Source organism: Myotis lucifugus, unplaced genomic scaffold, assembly GCF_000147115.1.
Source record: "Myotis lucifugus unplaced genomic scaffold, Myoluc2.0 scaffold_55, whole genome shotgun sequence".
In the NCBI taxonomy this organism is placed as follows: Eukaryota; Metazoa; Chordata; class Mammalia; order Chiroptera; family Vespertilionidae; genus Myotis; species Myotis lucifugus.
In genome coordinates this window covers 4,057,662-4,080,020 of record NW_005871103.1, presented here as the reverse complement: position 1 = coordinate 4,080,020, position 22,359 = coordinate 4,057,662, and the positions used below count along the sequence as shown (strand labels likewise).

The 22,359-nt window shown below is 42.2% G+C and overlaps 1 protein-coding gene across 1 annotated transcript in view; it reads right to left on the bottom strand.

Annotated features, from left to right (window-relative positions):
• Positions 1–22,359, bottom strand: part of CADPS (calcium dependent secretion activator) — a 447,690-nt gene that overhangs the window by 276,259 nt on the left and 149,072 nt on the right. The window lies entirely within an intron of this gene.

Genomic DNA, 22,359 nt, shown 5'->3' with positions numbered 1-22,359 from the left:
TCTTAGATTTGGGCCATTCCAGGTTTTCTAGTGGATTCTGTGTTTATGGGTTTTGAAGATGAAGACCACAGAAGTGAAGAGCCATCCTAAGCATATCATATTGAGGGTACATGCTACCAACGGGACTCTTTATTGATCAACCTTGATCAACCTGGCTAAGGTCACATTTTCCAGGTTTCTCAACTGTCCAGTGACCTTCCTCCTCTCTCCCCTTTACCCTCCTCTCATTGGAAGTAAGTCACTAAGTGTAACCAAACTTAGTGGGTGGGCTATGCTCCATCTCCTTGAGTGCTATCTACATAAATTATTTGGAATTCTTCTGTGTGGGGAATTTGTCTCTTATCCTCCATTTATTTAATAAGTCATTTGTTTATTATAAGGATACTTATCATATCGTTTATATTATAATAACCCAATGCATTATTTATTGTGTCATTATAATTGCTATATATTTGGCCACTGGGAGTTCTTTCTGTTAGCTCCTGTGTCCTTTTTACATATGTCCATTGTTGGAGCTTTTCTTTAAGCACTTCCTTACTTTTTGGTATTCCTCGATAGTCCAGGTTTCTCCTGTATATTGCCTAGCTTAGCCCTAGAATCCGTCATTTCTCTGAGGAGCCCTAGTGACTTTTACAGGAAAATAGTATTAGAAATCAAGATATGGGCATTTCATGGGCTCACTGCTGCTGGGGAAAGAAGGATTTGTATCTTCAATTCACACTGATGATTAGAAAAGTTAAATCACTTGCTCAAGTAAAGAACATAGCTAAGTGTCAACCAAACCTCCTTTCCTCAATGCTCCTTTGTCAAAATACTCTAAATTTCATTCCATACCCATAATTTTCCTAGTTGGCCCATGCACTTTGGAGGAAGCTATCCTATCCTCAGCCCCAGGTGAGGGTTCTTCCTGGTTTAAGCCATTTGGCAGATCCCAGTCACCTGGCCACAGTGATTGCATCACAGACACCATACTTTGATGTAAAGTATATGCATCAATAAGACACAAGATGGCATTTCCTACAGGCTTTCCATGTAAGAGACTTTCTCACTCTTCTGAGAGAGATGTCTGGGGAATTCTGTCTTCCTGCTGGATGTGGATGGAACTGTGAGATGAATCTATTGCAGGATAAGACTATTCAGTGCACTGTGTCCCTGAACCCAGTAGTTTACAATAAAAGTAGAACACAAGATCATATTGAAAATTCTGCTACCAATTAAAGACAGTAAGTGATTCATCCATTCATTTGCCTTTAATTTACAATACACCTACTTTACTTCCAGAAAAGAAGTAGGTGGTTTCCAACAAGGCACGAATGCATAAAACCTCTATGGACAAGGCTGCAAAGGACATGAGCTGGTTGAAAAAGTGGCAATGGTAATTTCACTGAAACACTTAGGCTGAGGAAACTCACTGAAATTGAGCAAAAACAGGACTGTGAATTCCTAATCACCAAAGGCAAAATGAGGAACATGACAAATTACTTTGTTTTCATGACCACACTTCGATTGGTTGCCTCCCACACACCCACACTGGGGCTGGGGAAGCTGCAACGGAGGTACATGCCCTTGACCAGGAATCGAACCTGAGGCCCTTTGGTCTGTGGGCTGACGCTCTAACCATTGAACAAACCAGCCAGGGCTTGGTTTCATGTTTAACTGGAGATGCATAGCAGATGACAGGGAAATGAAAACTGGTTTTGAGTTCAGTATAGCATAGTTAAGAATTCTGACTGGAGTCAGACTTGGTTGGGATTTGCATTATTATGCCTGTGTGATGGCTATTCACACCTGAAACTTAGTGAACTAGGATTACTTTTCCTTTCTTAAACAACTTTTTGTGTTCCTTGGAAATAATTGCTTCTGTGTACTTCCTGCTTATTCAATCCCAGATTCTTCACTGAACCTCACTTTCCTCTGGAGATATGCAAATGTTCAGATTCATCAATTAAGCAATCAATTTCATCTTCCTAAGGAAACCTTTCTTTGAGTTCTCTGACCTGCTTTCTGAGGGCTGATTGTCTTCTACAACTGATAGGTAGATTTCCTCCTGGGATCTCCCTGCATGTCATCTGAGGAGGGGATTCCCCTCACTTCTCTCCTGTCTCGTATTAGCTCTCCTTGGCCTCTATGTTAAATATTCCTATTTCTTGATTTACTTCCCTATTTTGTGAATAATCCCTTCAGCAGCTTTTAAAGAATGGATACATGGGACATAATTTTTTGTTAAGACCTTGCATGTCTGAAAATACCTTTTTCTTTCTTTAAACTTTATTGATAGTTTGACTGGGTATGTAGCTTTTTAGATGGAAAATTAATAATTTCACCCTGGCTGGATGGCTCAGTTGGTTGGAAAGTCATCCATACATCAAAAGGTTGCCAGTTCAATTCCCAGTCAAGGCCTTACAAGAGTTTCAGGTTTGATCCTCAGTCGGGGCATGTATAGGAGACAACCCATTGAAGTTTCTCTCTCTCTCTCTCTCTCTCAAATCAATAAAAATATATACTTGGGTGAGGATTAAATTTAAAAAAGGAAACTATTCATTTCCAGCAGTTTGAAAGCTTTACTCCCTTGCTTTGTAGCTTATAGTGTTGCTGTCAAAAAGCCCCACTTACTACATTACCCTTAGTTATTTAAATCTATCCCCTCCGCCTGACCCCACCCACCTCTCCTGAAGCTACATGTTCTGACTGTCACTCTGAAGCACTCTGGTACGGCTTTGTTTTCATCCATTGTGCTGGTCCCTTAGTGGAACTTTTTAATCTGGAATCTTTAATTTGAAACTTCCTTGAATTATTTCACTGATGACTTGCTCACCTTCATTTCCTCTGGTCTCTATTTCTGGAACTTCTCTCATTTAGATGATGAATCTCAACTGATTCTCTTATTTGCTTATGATTTCTTTCCTATTTTGAAAATCTTTTTAAGTCTTTGCTTCATATTTTAGAAAATTTTCTCAATTTTTATTACAATTCTTCTATTGAGTTTTTAACTGCTGTTACTAAAGTTTTATTTTTTATTTTTTTTATTTCCAAGAGTCCTTTATTGATCTCCAAATGTTTGTTTTTTCTGTAACACATTGTTCTTGTTTCATGGTTGCAATATCTTCTCTGATCCTACCAAGGATGTTAACATCTGCTGACATTTTCTTCTCTCTTGTGGTCTATGTTTCCTCCGAGTTGCCTTTGATTTTCATTTTGGTCTCTATCTTTCATGCTAGAGGCTTTGCTCAGATGCATGGTAATCATTAGTTTCTGATTGTCTTTAACAAGGGAACTGGGAGCTAAAAATCCAGTTGGGAGTATTGAGAACAGAGCTTCACTTAGGATGATCGAGGGGCTTACTTGGGGGCAATCTCCAATGTTGCTATCTCCATATATACCTTATTGGATGCTACAGAGTCCCCAGGATGATGCTTCCTATCTCCTGCTTGGAGGATAAAGACCTAATTACAGCATCAGGTTGCTATGCAGCAGAAGAAAGCTGAAGATCTCAACATCCAGTTTGCATCTGCCCAGTTATTCCCCGTTCACCATTTTATTTTCACAGTCAACTATGCCTGGTGTACCCATCCAGAGACCCTGTGGCTACCCTCTCCAATCCTTTCCCAGGCAGGGTGAGGCTGGTTTTCTGAGGGTAACAATGCTTCTTAGACTTTCAACAAGTCCTTAGTTGTAGCTCTCTCTTTAACCGCCATTTTCAGAGCTACATAGTGGCACCAATTCCTGAGCCATAGGGCACTCAGAATTCCTTATTGCTGGTTTAGGATTATGTTTCTTTGGAGTTGCTAAATCATTTACCTCTATTTTACTAACCAACTTACATCGCTTTGTCCTTATTAGTTTGGAGAGGCTGCTGAAGGGAATGATGGTATTTACATGTGTTCTGTCCACCATCTGGAGTCAGTGTTTTCCGAATTGTGTTCTATTGAGTCTGGGGTTCCCCGGGGTACCTCACGGCCACAGGGTGGTCTGCATAGAGGACAGGCTGTCCACCAGCACCTCAGGAAGAGCCGATCTAGACTTCAGTCCAATAAACATTCTGCTGTTAAATGCAACTGCCGTGGCACTTTTTAAAAAAATCTACATTTGATACTGAAACATAACTATGTGCATGCGTGAGGGCAGAGAAGTAGTGGACACATAGATATAAAACTGTGACAGTAGGGAATAGTCTCCAAAATCACCTCTAGCAAGCCTCCTCCCTGCAGGCATGGGCCACTCCTGGTGTCAGGAGATGGAATCTCTTCCCAGCTCCTTGAGTTTGGGCTGGCTTTGTGATTGGCCTTGGCCAACAGGACGTAGCTCAGTTATGTTCTGGAAGTCCTGAGGCCAAACCTTAAATGGGCTGAAAGCTTCTATTTCCTGCCTCTTCAGGCCCAGCTGGCATGCTGAGACAAGCCCGCCATGCATGGAGAGGTGTGTAGTGAAGTGAAGCTCTCTGTAAAGATGGACAGCACTAACTACTGCCACGAGAGAAGCCGTCTGTGATGTACCAGCTCAGGGAGCGCTGTAGGTCACAGCAATCTCAGCTGTTACCCCACAGAGCAGAAGAACCAGCCAACCAAGCCCAGCCAACCCATAGAATCAGGGGAAATGATAAAGTGGTTGCTTTTTTAAGCCAAAATTTTGGGATAGTTTGTTATATAGTGACAGAAAACTAAAACAGAACATTTTTAGGGCCTGTTTGTTTCCTTCTATGTAGTTTTCTGATTTTTAAAATATTATTTTAACATAAACTAGTTATTTAATCCCTCCCTTCTTTAATAATCTACACTAATAAAAGAGAACCATGCAAATTGGTGTCACTCTACTACACCCACCAGCCAATCAGGATGAGTATGCAAATTAACCCAACAAAGATGGTGGTTAAATTGCATATGCAGGCACGGAGCAATGTGGGAGGCGGGGAAGGTTAGGAAGGTAGGGGGGAGGACACAAGTTAACTGCATTGAGTGATTGAAAAAACCCTGCACCCTACATGTGTTTAACTAACAAAAGAGCATTTTACTTTTCTCGACATAACATTTTAGACACAAAAAATACCTGGCCTTTCTACAGAGAGAAAATAACAATACAAAATTGTATTTAAAGTTATTTCAGAAAGTGAGGCTGAGGAGGATGCAATGGGTCAGCTGACTTCAGTGGGCAGGAAGGTGTGTTTGGTCCCAACAACAGAAACACATATGTGTTAACTGTGAACCTGAGAGACTTTCGCTTGAATTTCTGAAGAGTGTTTTTCTATTTTAGCAATTGTAGTTCATGTACATTATAAGTAATAAAAAGTGACTAGTCTGCAGACAAGCAGAAACAAATGAAATCCTAGGTTTCAAAATGGCATTTGCTTGAGGATTTATCCTTTTATTCTTTCTGTGTCTGCCTTTTTGAATGTCCTGTTTATGGACTATAGATGGTCCCTTGCCTAGCTAGTCTTAGCGGCTCAAAATAGATGAGGTCCAACTTATTTGTATTTTAGTGCACATGTCAAAATGACCACTTATTTAACATTATGCAATTTGAGACTAGCTCCCACTTAGAGAGTGTCCCAGAACTTACTGGGGAATTAGGCAGGGATGTATTGTAAGCCACCAGGGACTAGAGCAGTATGGCGAACCTATGACACACGTGTCAGAGGTGACATGTGAACTCATTTTTTGGTTGATTTTTCTTTGTTAAATGGCATTTAAATATATAAAATAAATATCAAAAATATAAGTCTTTGTTTTACTATGGATGCAAATATCAAAAAATTTCTATATGTGACACGGCACCAGAGTTAAGTTAGGGTTTTTCAAAATGCTGACATGCCGAGCTCAAAAGGTTCGCCATCACTGGACTAGAGAATCTGCCATTACTGTACTACATACGCCCGTTGGTCTCATGCTCCTTCCCATACAGTGATGCCCAGAAGATGCCGGCCTCATGCTAGTTCTTAATAACAGGATGGGATGGCGGTGTTTGCTGTGAGTGCCACCAAGCAGGACAGCGGCAGCTGTCGCTACAGCTTGGGAACTTCCATCAGGAATGTTGCTTCTTTTATGGCCAAAGGCTTGCGGCTCAAGCAGCAGGAGGAGCTTTGTTTATGACAGAGAAGAGGGATCAACAGTCTTGTTTGTGGATTAGGGTTAAGGGGGCACCTAAAAGGGGGCACAAATCTCTCCCATCTGCTCATGTTTTCTAAAGGGCTGATGTCAGTGGACAATTTAAAACGGCTAAAGTTCCCACTCACTGCCCTCAATATCAGTTTATAGTTTGTAAGTTCACACTGACTTCCTCGGGGAGTTTGTGAAAAAGTCCCATACGGGCCAGTAAATGCTGCAAAGTGCCATCAGATTCCAGTGGAAATGATTTCCTCCAAGAGCCAGGGGTATCTTGTTAGAATACTGTTTACAAATTCTAAGAAAAAGCACTTAACTGCTGCCAACTAAAGGAATCTCTTTCTTTCTTTTTAAATTAAGGAACAAGCAGGTAAATAACAAGAAAGGAGGCCTGTGAGACCCCAGGGTACCAGGATAGGACTAGGATGGATTGGCTTAAACATTTTCAATTTTCAGTGGTATCCTGACCACTTCTTTTTTGGTAATATTATCTACTAGTGTCCCGGTGCACGGATTCATGCACATTGAAAGGAAATTAATTAGAAGAAATATTTTAATATCGTTATTCACCCTTTTTCTATAATAGAAGTGTCAACCAAATTCATGATCGACAATGACAGATCAAAACACACGCATGCGATTGGCACCAGTGAGAGCTGTACATGTATTGCACATGCGCGAGTCAACTTAGTCTTTTATATACACAGAATAAACTTGCTTAATTAGACCTGCTTTCTGATTTAGCTTAACTTTTTCCAGCCCAGTGAAGCACTTCAACTTCTCTTTCAGGTAATTGTCAGCAACACAGCAGTAAATATCAACAAGAAGCAGAATATTATTGTAGATCACGCAGGGAGAACAAAGGGTAGAATAGTTAACTGTAGCAGTGTTTTACTATATTCTTTACAGTGAGAAAACCTGAAATCATTTTCAAGTTCCACCATTTCTTACTTCTTTTCAGTTGGGTTAAGTTTCTAAACTTTCTTAATCTCTGCTTTCTGGCTAATGAAAAGAAAATAGGATTCTACCGAATCTCCTATCTACTTACTCCAGGACTTCTGTGAGGATCAAATGAGACGAGGCACGTGAAAACACTTCACAGACATTTGGTTAAAGTGTAAAATGTTTCTACCTGGCTATAAAGCAAGTCCTGTTTCTGGGCTGAAGAAACTCCACGGAGGCTAGTTGCTAGGAAGAGGAAGCCAGACGTTGCTATGTGACGTCATTACTGGGTGCCCACAGCGACCATTTCTGGGCTGGGCTGGGCTGTGGGCTGCATTTTGTGCATTGGGGTCTTGGCAGCGTTGGCTGCGATTTGGTGGGTGTTGCTCCGGGGTGGTGGCGGGGCCTGTGTCCCACTTGGGGGAAGCTGAGTGTTGGTTTGTCGGCGCCAGACCTGCGGTGCCGTTTATTTTTAAATGGCCAGTTGCATCATGGCAGCTCCCGCATTGAGTGTCTGCCTCCTGGTGGTCAGTGCTCATCATATCTACTGGTCCGATGGACAGATGGACACTTAGCCTTTTATATATATAGATTATGCGTTTTGAAATCTTGTCCTTAAATTTCAATGTTGTGCATTAAAAGTTTTTCCTGCATCTTCCTGGTTACCCTTCACATTTTTTCACTTCTACCTTAACATGTATATGGTATTATTATATTATTATACTTTTTTTTAAATTACAAAGAACTTTCAAAGACACTATATCTCACCTGAACTGCATGATGTGTGGTAGGTGGGGGCATTCTATTTGTGAAGTGAGTACAACTGAAGTAAGTCAAACCCATTTTACATTTGAGGAAACTGAGTCCCAGGAAGGTACAGAAAAACGCCAGTCTATCATTTCTCTAACCCCATTATGCATCCATTCAATAACTATTTAGTGAGCACGCACTGTGCCTTGTGCTAGGTGCACCATTACATTACATTGATGAGGCATAAAGCACTGTGGTTAGGAGACTATTTGGGAGGAGAGATTAGGATTTAATCAAAGGCTTCTATCACAGTCTCTGCCTAACAGCATTGCTGTGGCTAATGACTTGACAAGAAGTGACCAGTAAGTGGCAGCTGTTGCTGGGTTGTCAGTCTTATTCAGGTCACCCAGGATTATGGAGCGCCTACTAACAGGAAGGTGGAGGCAGATCCAGGCCCTCACCTCCAGGCCTGCCTTCCATATGCGGTGCTCCATGGTTCCAGCACTGGCAACTCTTCTGGGCCTCCAGTGAGCCAAAAGGCTCATTTAATTCCTTCCCTCACTGTCTGTAACCTAGTCCTGTGCTAGTTTGTCATCATCTCTTGTCACCTAGTTGTAGGGAAGCTTGCAGGTTTCAGAAAGGCTTTTCTCAGGCTGACAGTGTAGAAACTGGCCATCTCAGAGGCTCCATGTCATGGTGCTCCCTGTTCTCATGAACAGCCTGCAGGTGGGTCACACAGCCCTCAGAATGGCTAGCATCAGAGGGACCTGGGAAGACTATGACCCCAAGGAGTCCATGGTAGCAGTGAGAGGTGATGTGAGAAAAGAGGAAGAGAAGAATTGAGTTGACATGGTCAGCAATTTTCTCCAAATGAGTCTCAGAAAAAAATCTTTTCAGAATGCGAATAAGAATAATAGTATGACAACTAAAGTTTCTTTTGACTTCCTTTGTTACTAGGCTATGATTTGACGAGTCTTTGTGATTTTTATTTATAGAAAAATGTCCACGTCCTACGAATGACCACATCTCGAATAAGAAAGGCCTGACATTTGACTTCATCTGAGCAGTGAAGTGTTTTCTCTAGGCAAAGCAGTACAATTATTTTTCCACACTGCACCTGAGCTGGAAAAAAAAATGCATCCCTCTATTAAATCTTTTCTGCTTATAATGTGGCTTATAAACACTTGAATAGTATGAACTATGACTAAAGAGACTACACAATGAACTGTAAATCATAATGTAAACATAATTAAGATATAATGCCAAGAGAATATAGAATGTCACCTTGAGATAATGACCTCTAACTGCAGTGAAAGTGTGGAAGGAGAAGAAAACCGATGCCTAGAAATGCAGGCTGGGCACCAGCCAAGACTGGACTTGAATGTCAGTGCCCCAGGGCTCCCTGAGTGGTAACTGAATTGCTGTTTTTTTAAAGGTAGTCAATTCCCCATCATTCTCAGGTTGAAGAATTATAAGGCTTGGAACAAAAACAACATACTAATTTGTATTTGGATGATGTGTTTGTATAATCCTTTGAACATGAAACTTGACAAAAAGAATTTCTTTTTGCCAAGTCACCAAAAGGTATCAGATCCATTTCCTAATCTTTCAAATCCTTAAATTCATCTTCTCGTTGATAAATCAGTTCACACAAATGTGCTAGTGCCTTCTTGGGTTTCTCTTCCAGGAGATACATTTCCCCATTAATAACCAGAAAAGCTGCTAGGAAGAAGTAGCTCCTGAGATGGACAGAATGCGTGGGATTTCAAAACATGGCAACGGGAGATGAGAAGAGAGGGCATTCTAGGTGAAGGAAACAGCAGAAGCCAAGTATGGTGATAAGAAAGCTCAAAGCAAATTTAGAAAGATGACGTCTGTTTGACCAAGAGCAACACTGGTGGAGAACAGGAGTGAGCATTTCATCAGGGAAGAGGACGAGTCTTCTTTAGACTAAAGGCCCAAGCAGGTACCTCATTTGCCATGTTTAGAGTGAAGATGTGCTCTGATTGTTCTATGACATGTTTTTCAGTTGAGATATTTAGCTTCTGTTGAAACTCTAGAAGACCTGTGAAGAGTGGGCCTATGATCCTGCTGGAACTGGTGCCCAAGAGGGGCTGCCCTGTTGGGGGAGGTGTTCATTCTCCGGTTGGTCACAGTCCTCACCATTCCCTATTGTGTTCACCACACAGTGAGGAAAAAAGGCAGTTGTAATTTTTGTTAAATTCTTTTTATGGTAGATAATCATAATACCCAAGAAATTTAGGGGTTTCTTAGTCATGGGAGCTGCTATAAATTGGGCAGTTTTTAAACAGCTGACATTTATTCCTCCCAGTTCTGGGAGCTGGGAAACCCAAAATCAAGGCACCAGCAGATTCCATGTCTGGTGAGTGTCCACTTCCTGGCTCATAGCTGGCTGTCCTTCTGTCCCCAAATCCTGGGACAGTGGCTGCCTCCTGTAGCTTCCATGGAACCTTCACGTTCTCTTTTCACCTCTGAGTTACTTAGTTAACAACTTTATAACTAGCTAACAATCTTTCATAGTAAGTCTTCTCTTCAAATAACCAGTGTGTCTCCTAACTGGCCCTGACTAGTCCAGGCAGACGGACTGGCAGCTGTGGGCACTGCCACAGCCTAAAAAAGCAGGTCCCAACCTTGTTAGGAGGGGAGGTGACACAGCCAGAGGAAAAGCCTGTTGGCAAAGGGAGCCATTCCATTTAACTAACAGGCCACTCCAAACAACATGGAGATGGGGTGCCAATCCTATTAATGTGTCCGGTGGCAGGAGTGGGAAGACAGATGCCCAGTGGCCTGGACTCATTGGTGTGGCCACACCTATGTCTCAGTGTGGCCTTGGTCTGGAGAGCTTCCCCGTCCACCAGGGACCATGGCGCTGGTGGACCAGAGCAGGCCTCTGCGTGGGGAAACGATGCTAACATTTTCAGAGCACCTGAAATGTGAAAACCAACCTTCTATTCTAATGCCCGCCATATGCACAGTGCTTCAGAGCTTTTAATACATTTCCATAGATTATCTGATTCAATCCTTACAAGAACACTGAGAGATATAGGCAGTTAAGCACATGGACTTTAGAGACAGAAAGACGAGTTTGAATCCTGGCTCAATCACTTCCTACCTATGGGATCTTGGACAAGTTACTTAAATAGTTTCAAAAATGGACACCCTGACATTGCCCACCTCATAGGGCTATTCCAATGATCAGAAAAGAGAAGGTACATAAAGCACTTAGCATCCTGCGTCATGCAATGGCTGTTCAGAAATGCTTGCTGTTATGTCATGGACAGAGGAGAGAGCACTGGAGAGGGAATTTACTTGCCCAGGGTCATTAAGGGATGAATTCAGGCCTCACTCTTGTCTTTGCATTCAAGTTCCTTCACAGTTTTTCATTAGCAGCACAATTCTTCTAGAAGTCCTCCCACCCAGGTGCATCCTGTGCAGGCCACATCTCACACTTAGTTTCCAAAGGTGAATAACTACACAAACACAGCAACCTGGGACCCCTTCTCCTGGCAAGTATTGGCTCATCCTGGCTCTGACATTCTATGTGGCTGTCATCCGGGGTTTGACATTTCTCCCTGCTGGGCCTCAATTTCCTCAAGTAGAGTGATCACCCCCACAGCAGTGGAGCTTCTTAATGCTGGCTGCACTTTGGCATCACCTGGGAAGCTTTTAAAAATATGTTTGTATTGATTTTTAGAGAGTTAGGAAGGGAGAGGGATAGAGAGATAGAAACATCATCATTTGGCTGCCTCCTGCACGCCCCCTACTGGGGATTGAACCTACAACCCGGGCATGTGCCCAGACCAGTAATCTAACCAGAGACCTCTTGGTTCCTGTGTCAATGCTCAACCACTGAGCCACATCAGCCCAGGCTGGGAAGCTTTTTAAGAAAATACGGGGTTCTCATGCCTAGAGATTCTGATTTAATTGAGTTGTGGCCTAGACATTGGTCATTAAGAAAATAATCCACTTTAGTCTATTGTAAAGCCAGGGTTGATCAATATTGTCCAGGCCAGGGGTTGGCAAACTATAGTCCATGGGACAAATCTGGCCAGTGGTCTGTTTTGTAAAGTTCTGCTGGGACACAGACACACCTGGTAGTGTGCATACTGCCAGTGGCTGCTGTTGCACGATCGCAGCAGAGCCGAGTCATTGTTACAGAGACCACATGCCTGCAAAGCCTGAAATAGTTACTAACTGACCCTTTAGAGGAAAAGTTTGCCAACCTTTTCTAAGGTCCGTGTGATCTTGGTGGGTCTTCTGTCTCTACCCATGATTCCTAGCTGATAAATCGGGCAGTATAGTCAACCCAGAGAAGTGACTTTTGCACTTTTTAGACCGCAACCTAGAGTCAGACACATCTTATGTCTGTGTTGGTTTTAAAAATACATCCACAAAGTCCCTGCAAGTCTTCCCTTTAGGAGGTGGAGCCTAATTCTCCACCTAATACTTGAGTGTGGGCTGGACTTAATGACATGCTTCTGAAAAATACAATTCAGCAGAAGTGATCTTTTGTGATTTTAGGACTAGGGCTTGAAAAGGCATTGTGATTTTCATCCTGGTTGCTCTTTCTTAGATTCCTCCAAGGATGAAATTAGATGATACAGGTTAGGCATTTGGTATAGTGTCTGGTACATAGTAAATGCTCCTTGCATAAATCTTAGTTCTCATTATTATAATTATCAATGCTCAATCCCTAATAGTGGCTCACTTCTACTAGGGATTAATTTTTTTTTTTTTGCATTTTAAAGGGAAGAATTGGGGAGTTAGTTCTATGATTCATTGGTGTCATTAAACTGGAATTCTAGGACTAACACTATAATCTCTACTTAGCTTTTACCAGGCCTCAGGCAATGTGCTTGAACTTCACATGCTTTGTCTCCCTCGACTCTCACGCTAACTCTATAAGGGATCTACTATCATTATCCTCAGTTTATGGTTGGGAAAACACAGCACAGATTTTTAAGGAATGTCCCCAAGGCTTCACAGCTAGTAAGTGATAGAGGCAGCATGGGAACCCGTGATCGGATCCCAGAAACTGCATTCTCACTCACATTATTCTTCTAGGACAAGAGAGAGAGCAGCTACTTTGGGGAAAAGTTATTATTGGTTTTGGTGGTTGTGAGGGGTGGGGTTCCAGCACTTAAAGATCCCAGTAAAGAGGCCTAGAGCTGCCCCTTTAAACTTAAAGGTGCAGGTATGAATAGAATGTGGCTAGGAGCATAGCTCCCGGGCTCTCTGAGGGGACCATGAGACTCCCGGGGAGTCTCTCTGAAAAGCCAAGGGAAGATGATATTTGGAGGAGATGCCCTGCTTGTCAGCTGCTTTCACAGCGGGTGCTTCCAGGCTCACGCCTGTAGGCGCTGCCTCAGGCACAGGCGCAGTTCAGAGCAGGGTGCCTTGTAGAATGACTAAGAACTAGATATAGTCTCCTGGTCCCAGGCAGAGGAGGTTTGTTCATTTACTCACAGACTCATCCATTCATGCAAACATCTGAATGCCTATTACATGCCAAGGGTTGTGGGAGACACACAAATAAACAAAACATGGTTTCTGCCTTTGAGGATTGTGGACACTAAGGTCCAAGGGACCAGTCACAATGCTGTGGGCTGAGCCCCACAGAGGAGGAAAGAAGCAAGTGCTGTGGGCTCAGCCTGGGGAAGCTCTAGAGCAGCGGTTCTCAACCTGTGGGTCACGACCCCTTTGGGGGTCGAACGACCCTTTCACAGGGGTCGCCTAAGACCATCGGAAAACACATATATAATTACATATTGTTTTTGTGATTCATCACTATGCTTTAATTATGTTCAATTTGTAACAATGAAATTGGGGGTCACCACAACATGAGGAACTGTATTAAAGGGTCGAGGCATTAGGAAGGTTGAGAACCACTGCTCTAAAGGATGCCACAGAGGAGAGTCATTGGGAGACCAGTTGACCTGTATCATCAAGGAATAAATGGATTGTAAATGATGAGAACAGAGAAAAGGGAACATAACAATTCTGACTCAAGAGTACCTGCTGACTGACTGGAAGAAAGCAAAGGAAGTGCAGGAGTTACTGAGAGGATTTAAGTCTGTTTCTCACCATCCCTATCCAACACAACTTAATGAGATGAAGAGCCTGTTTTGTCTGCATTGTAGCTACTAGTCACACACAGCTATTGAACACCCAAAATATGGCTAGTGCAGGTGATTGATTTAACTTTTATGTCATTTTAATTAATGTAAATTTAAAACACTTTAAACGAATTACCTCACTTAATTCTCACAATAATCCTATGCAATAGGTACCACACAGCCTCATTTCATGGATGAAGAAACAGGCACAGAGAGGGGAAGTCACTTGAGCAGGATGACATGGTCAGCAAGTGGAATTTGAGCTGAGACATCCTGGCCCCAGAGCCCATGCTCCCAGTCACTCCATTATGATGTCAGCGTTCTGCTCACACTAATCTTTCTGTAGAGGTAATCCCCATTATTTAGGAAACATATTAAAAGGTTGTGAAATTTTGACAGTAGAAGTATTTATAAGCTATTAAGACAGCTTGTTCTTTAAATGAATCCATGTATGAACACCCTGATTGAACTTTCTTTATATATCATTAGGAATTTGCTAAGATGGTTCACACCTCCAACTAAGTGACCCTACATAATTATTTCCAAAAATGTAGTAAACTGCCTAAGTCTTTTCTACCAGAAGTCACTCAATCCAGAGGAACCTCTTGGTGGGAATGGGAAACAGTTCTGTGGTTAATCTCAGGGAAATTGCTGGGCATTTTTTGACTTGCGATACAGAAGTGGCATTAGAGCGCACAGCTGGAAACTCTGTTGTGTGGGTTTGAGAAATCTCCAGGGAACTGCTTTCCACTGTCCTCAAAGATTGCTTACATTTGGCCTGCCCCGCGAGGAAGCTGAAATTGAATTCTGATACCAATTTTTTCTTCAGTAGAATTAATGGTAAATTGAAGAGAAAAATCTTAGAAGTAGCAGACCCCAGGGAGAGTCAAAAGGAACTATGGGGCTCTACGATAGGTTTGAACCAGTGGCTGCTAGGGTATGAGGGCACAGCGAGAGGATACCAGCGGAAGTCCCATAACGTGTTAACACCAAGCTGAAAAGCAGGCAAATCATACTGAGGTGAAATGCCAGATCATATTTTCCCTTAGTTGCAAAAGGTACAATTCTGAAAGATGAGTAAAGATTCCCAATGACCTAGTCGCTGCATATGACACACTATTCAATCCATTGACCTATTATTAGAGCAAAGCATCTTCTTTGGCAAGTCCTTCATCTAGAGCAGAGGTTCTCAACCTGTGGGTTACCTAAGACCATCGGAAAACACATATATAATTACATATTGTTTTTGTGATTAATCACTATGCTTTAATTATGTTCAATTTGTAATGATGAAAATACATCCCGCATATCAGATATTTACATTACGATTCATAACAGTAGCAAAATTAGAGTTATGAAGTAGCAACAAAAATAATTTTATGGTTGGGGGTCACCACAACATGACGAACTGTATTAAAGGGTCGCGGCATTAGGAAGGTTGAGAACCACTGATCTAGAGTAAGGTGTCTGCAAGTGACTTCCTGGCAACATGAGGAATTTCTGGCTATTCGACACTAGGTCATCATGCTGCAGGACTTGATTGACTCTCTTTATTCCTTCCACCCATATATTGGACACCTACTCCATGTTAGGCAAGATTTTTGGTACTGAGGACACAGCACTGAATGAATCAAACAAGGCCTCTACTCACTTGGCAGGAACATTCTAGTGGGGAAAGAAGGCAATAAGCAAGAAAATCAAACAAAGAGGACCATTTCTGATCATTATTCCTGAGCTATAGGAAAGAAAACAGGATGCTTTGAGACCATGGTCGAGTTGCCTAGGACATTTCTCTTGGCCTGAGTGATAAAGCTTCTTTACTCCCTGGTCTTTGACTCTTTCCTACCAGACACTCCTGATAAACTGTAGCTGGGAGATACTTATCTGTGCTACACTCATATGTGTGTGTACACTTCAATTTCATTCATTCCATTTTTCATTGGACTCACATATGATTTAATGACGCCTAAGAGTTTTGCTGGTATCCCTTGGGGTTCTATTTATTTCAACTACTGTTTTCTTTCTTCACTTTTTGCCTCCAACTAAAATACCTAATTAGGTCTGGCGGACTTTCTTTCATCTGCCCACTCTGAACTGGAGCGAATGCTAATGAAGACAGATTTGTACCTGGAAATTGAAGTTGCCATCATTACCAAGGGCTGGGGTTATTGAGGGCTGTTTCCTTGTGCAAAGCCAACACCAGTAGACACAGCACCCCTGAAATTCTAAGAAGATGCCATAAAATTCATAAGGCATAGAAGGATCCAGAATTAAATAACTCCCAATAGCACCTTTTTTTTTATAGCCTTTGTAGGTGTTCTCTAGACTGGCAACCTTTTAATCAATTAACAAACTACAGCACAGAAAGATGACTTTTCTCTCTTCATTGTTCCACTTCTGAAAGCCCAATGGAGGGGAAAACACTCTCAATAGAGTCAGTAAAGTAGAATAACCAAGAACACAGAAAAAAAATATCCCCACTTAAGTTAATCAAGCCCAGAAACCCATACTTCGATGCTGCTTTGGATTCCAGATTGGTGCTAAAAATAATCTGTGACAAAACTCTTCTTCCTGTGACTAAGATGAGGACTTGCTTTGGAGAAAACTGGTAAGATCAGCCTCCATTGCATAGAAGGGAGCCTCCTTGACTCCCTTCCTACCCATTCTGCCCTCAACAGAATGTCTGTCTCCACATGGTGGTGCCCTGTGTGTCTGTTCAGATGTCCCTTTCTTATAAAAACACCACCCAGACTGCATTAGGGCCCACTCTAGTTGACCTCGTTTTGACTTGACTTCCTCTGGGGAGCCTCTGTCTCCAATAGGGTTATATTCCCTGGTGGTTAGGCCTTCAAAACATGAGTTTCCGGGGGACATACTTTATCCCCAAAGGGACACACTTGTCCCTTTGCCTCCATAACATTCAATACAGTATCTGACTCATAGTAGGCACTTAATAAACTCTTCCTGAATGAATGAAAGAATCGAAAGCTGATAATGGGCCCTGAAGGAGAACTACTGGATTGGTAAGTTTTCATAAAGGATGGTGATAGGGTAAAGCTTTGCTGTCCATTACATTAGCCTCAGCCCCACGTGGCTACTGAGCACTTGAAATATCACACTAGTCCCAATTCAGTTGTGTTACAACTGAAAAATGCATTCCAGATTTCAAAGACTTCATAAAAAAATGGTAAGATATCTTAATAATTTCTATATTCATTATATGTTGAGATAATGTTTTGGTTATATTGGGTAAAATAAAATGTATCATTACAACTAATTTTACCTGCTTATTTTTATTTAATATGCATTAGCATGCATTAGATTTATATTGAACAGCACTGGGTATAATAGCTAAGAACACAGAGAAAGTGTCAAGATGAGGAAAGGATGGAATAAGTAGCCAGCACAGTAATTCTAGCTGTTGAGTATATATTGGTGTGTATTGATATATATACTGAGTGGCCAGATTATTATGACCACCTGGCATTTGTAGGCAAATTAGCTATAATTTCGCACTGAAGTTGCTTTAGGGCCAGATTATTATAAACGTCTGAATAGCACAACATACCTAAGTATCATTGCTGATCACTTCATCCTATCATGTGATGGCGTTTCCAAATGGAGATGGCTTCTTCCAACAAGACAATGTGCCATGCCACGGTGCTCGTATTGTGCAGGAGTGGTTTCAAGAACATGAGGGAGACTTTACCTTGCTAATGTGGCCCCCATACTCACCAGATCTCAATCCAATTGAGCATTTGTGGGACGAAGTTAAAAGAGCCATCAGGCAGCTGGTTCCACAACCATCAAATCTCACAGAACTGGACAGCGCTCTTCATCAGGTATGGTGTCAGATTCCTCGCATCACCTTTCAACATCTCGTGGAGTCAATGCCAAGAAGAATCGCTGCAGCATTGAGGGCAAAAGGTGGCCCAACGAAGTACTGATGGGTGGTCATAATAATCTGGCCACTCTGTGTGTGTGTGTGTGTGTGTGTGTGTGTGTCTATACACACACACACACACACACACTCACACTTTTGATGTATATATTCTGTGTGTATTATGCATCCATCATTGTGCTAAGTACTGTATGTGCAAAGTCTTATTTATTCTTCACAATGTGATGTGATGGGTGTTATCATCACTACTATTATTATCATCTTCGTTTCATAGAGGAGGAGGTGAGCTACCCAGAAGCCAGGTAATTTGCCCAAGGTCAATAGGTGGTGATTTAAATCCCCCCATCCTGCCCCAGAGCCCACTGCCTCCCTCACACACTGCTTCCTTTGCAGGAGAGAGTTATCTATTTGGAGAGCCAAAGCACTGAGAGGCACCAACACCTGGGTCGGGCACGTAGAGCCCCGTAGGAAAATGGAACCTCCTGTCCAGTCTTGGGTAGGCCTGAGCCTAAGCGGACATAACGCAGAACCCAGCTGAGTCACTCTGACCTGCTGTAATGCCTCCACAGCTGGATCAGTGATGCAGCCAAGCCAAGCAGCTGTGGCACCTGCAGAAGCTGAACAGGATACAGAAAGGGGCAGGGGCATGGAAAGCAGGTTTTGACTTTCAGGGAAGCCCGAGGGACTGATGTGGGACAGAAAGCAAGTGCAGACGGAACAGCTAGCTAACAGCCTCTCTCTTTGCCAGGGCTCCGCCCCAGAAGAAAGCTCTGTGGGATGAGAGGAACCGGCTCCGATGCCAGAACCCCTTGCCTTTCACTGCACCGGGGTTTGAAGGACTTGCAAGTGCTGACTCAGAGCTTCCAGAGTCTGTCTTCCAGCATCTCAGCTAACACTGGCTTTCATTCATAGGGGTGTCTCCAGCTCCTGCTCCCACGGTGGCGGGGGGGGGGGGGCAGGTAAAAGCAATATTCTGATTAATCAGGGCACTTCCTCCTCTCCCATCTCTTCCCATCACACCAGTCCCTCCAAAGTGAAAAACAAAACTACATTTTTTCTTGATCTACATTCAGACTTGAGGTCATTGTGAGAGACAGGTGACTCCCCAGTCCCTCGCTATTGGACCCTGGACGAATTGTTTCACATCTCCAATTTGCCGTTTTCTTCTGTGTAGAACTGAGTGCTATTGAATGCATAATGTTAGAGAGTTGTTGCTTATTATCATTATTATTTTAAATATATCTTTATTGATTTCAGAGAGGAGAGGAGAGGAGAGGAGGAGGAGGAGGAGGACGAGGAGAGAGAGAGAGAGAGAGAGAGAGAGAGAGAGAGAGAGAGAGAGAGAGAAACATTAGTGATGAGAGAGAATCAATGATCGGCTGCCTTCTGCACATCTGCTACTGGGAATCCAGCCTGCAATTCAGGCATGTGCCCTGATCGGGAATCGAACGGTGACCTCCTGGTTCATAGGTCCAGGCTCAACCAGCCAGGCGAGTTGTTGCTTATTATTAAACTAGATGCTTATTATTAAACTGTATGTGAAGCGCTTGGTCCAGTTACTCATGCTTCCAATAGCTATTTACTGTTTGTTCACCTACTATGTGCCAGACCTTGCGTTATTTATTGTTCCTTAAGCAGATTCTTTAGGCCCCAGGCCACACCTGATGAATCAGCATCTTGGGTGCAGCCTGGGAACATTATTTTCAACACACTCCTCAGGTGATTCTGAGGATGCACACTAAAGCTACACAACCTCCTAGGTTACATGCTAGCATCGCAATAGTGACAATTATCACCTGTACTTTATTTCACTTAATGAAAAAGTTTGAGAACAGAAATGATTTTTTTTAAAAAAAGGTATAACTGCACAAATCTTAAATGTACAGCTCAGTGAATCCTATATAATAAAGAGCTAATATGCAAATGGTCATCATGCCCTTGTGCCCTCACGCCGGGGCTGGGAGACCTCAGGCCACGCCCCCCACCCTGCAGGTCTTGATGGGGGTGGGGCCGGCTGGCTCTGGGTCTCGGGCGATTTTGAGGTGTGCGCGGGTGTGCGGAGACTTGACTCTGGGTCCTGCAGAGTGCCCAGACTCTGACAGGAGGGAGATTTTCATATACATTTTACTAATTTTCTTGCATCTCTGACACTTCTATTATAGAGAAAGGGCAAATAGCAATATTAAAATATTTCCTCTAATTAATTCCCTTTTAATGTGCACGAATTTCGTACACCAGGCCACTAGTTTTTATATTAAGGTACACCCATTTAACCACCCCCAGATCAAGACCTGAAATATTTTCAGCTATCTAGAAGGCCCCCTCGGTCAGTAACACACATGACCTCTACCCCCCACACTGATAGTCTTGCGAAGGCTCTCAGGTGATTGTAACATACAGGTAGGTTTGAGAATCACTGGCTCAGATCCTAGAGCATTGGACTTGCCATCTCTAACCTCTTCCACCACATTGGTGAACTGGTCTTTGGGCAATTTCTTCCTGAGGTGATAGAGGATAGAAAATAATGTGATGAATCTTAATAAGTGAATTATCAGGGCAAAGAAGTTACTAATTAAACATTAGACATATAACATTAGGTAGTTTCTTGTGTACAGCATAATAATTTGATATTGTATAATTGATAAAAAAAATCCGGCACTATTAGCTTCTTCAATGATTAGCAATGTTGAGACTCTTTGTTCACATATTTATTGTATATTTATATTTATTCAGTGTTTATGCTCTTTGCTCATTTTCTTGTTTGGGTTATAAACATGTTTCTTAGATGATGAATTAAAACAAAACCTTATTGCTCACCTCTGAATTTCTTTTCACCAGCTTTCATCTTTAATGTTATTATAGATGAATCATTGCTACTTATATAAAATATGAGCAGGCAAAAATTCTCTTGGAATGAGATAGAATTATAAATAAAAACCACTTTTTAATGTGTAAACTAGAGTTGTATGCAGCTTACCTCAGTTCCCCTTGTGGACTCCACTGGAGATATCTGGCACTAAAACCCCCTCCCTCTCTCCCTGAGTCCTGGACAGTTGGTCAGAAATTGTGCTCTTCAGCAGTTCTCTGACATAACCTGTTATTCTCATCACCGTTTTGTACAAGGAGGAACTGGCCAAAATGCTAAGATGTACAATCATAAAGTTAATGGGTACAAAGAAGCCAACATCAAACCTGGCCAATGCTGAGAATTCTACAGCCTTGTATCATGGCTGGATTGTTGCTCATTTCCTCTTTTATACTGCAACAATAATACTGGTCACCATTTATTGAGACTTTCCCAAATGCCAGGTGCTGGGAATTTTGTGTGTTATATTCTTTAATCCTATTAGCACTCAGTGAGATAATGAGATGGGCATGTTGTTGTTGTTGTGTTGTTGCCCAGACCAAGTCTCTTTCTCCTGGTAAAGGACTACACTTTCCTTTACGACAGGGGTGGGGAATGTCCGGCCTGTGAGCCTTATGAGGCCCGCAAAATCATTTGGTCTGGCCCTGCCAAGGCATTAGGACTGAATTAATGAAATGTTTGACCAAATCTAGCAGGCTAATTTAAGTTGATAATTTTGTATGGCCGGCGAATGATATTGTTGGGATGATGCCCAGCCAACTGAGCCACACTGGCCAGGAAAATATATTCTGTGTAGTCATTTAAAATTCAGTGTAGCATTGAGAATACGATCAGACTATGCATATTCACATGTATCTCTTGTTTGTAGATAAGAAAACAATAGATTACTGTGGGTGGTACAACATTTCAATTTATATTATTGTAAATCCAGATCCAGTAGAACATGGGAGGAGACTTTCTAGAAAACTCCAGAAAGCTTTGGGTCTAGTTCCTTGAATCATAGATGTTTAATTGTGAAGTCAGACCTTTATGCCAAATTGAAACAGTCTATATCACTTGCCGGCTACATGGCTTGACAGATCAAAGCACTTTGCCATTTTCTGAAAATGGAATTACATTAGATACTGTCACCCAAATGGGAAGACTTGGCTGCTCTTTCTACCACTTGTCTGTACCAAAACCTTTAAAACCAACAGTATTGGGGCAGAGAGATGATATGATCTTTATCTTTAACATTAGACTTATAGGTTATTACAATTAGCTGAAGAGTATAGTGGTCCCTCATCATCTGCTATCTAAATTCTATCATGTAGCTTGATTAACTTTTAAGCTGAATTGGTGGATATTTTGCATCACAAAGTCTTGAAAATTGAGTGTTCTTATTTCAAATGATCCTATTTTTCCAATCTCCTGGTGGAATAAATGAAGATTCTAGCAACCTTGGTGGTTCACGAGACCAACTCTGGGCAGGCAGATAATTCAGAGACAGTGACGTCCACAGAGGAGGCCTCCAAGCCAGCTCTTCCATCTTAGGTTGTTTCAGAACTTCTCAGGAGCAGGGCCATCTACTCTGTAGATGTAGCCAGAGAAAGTCTATACATTGGAACTGATCGATTTTCTTCTTCTACTATATGCCAATATCTCCAATTCATTCAGGTCTCTTTCAAC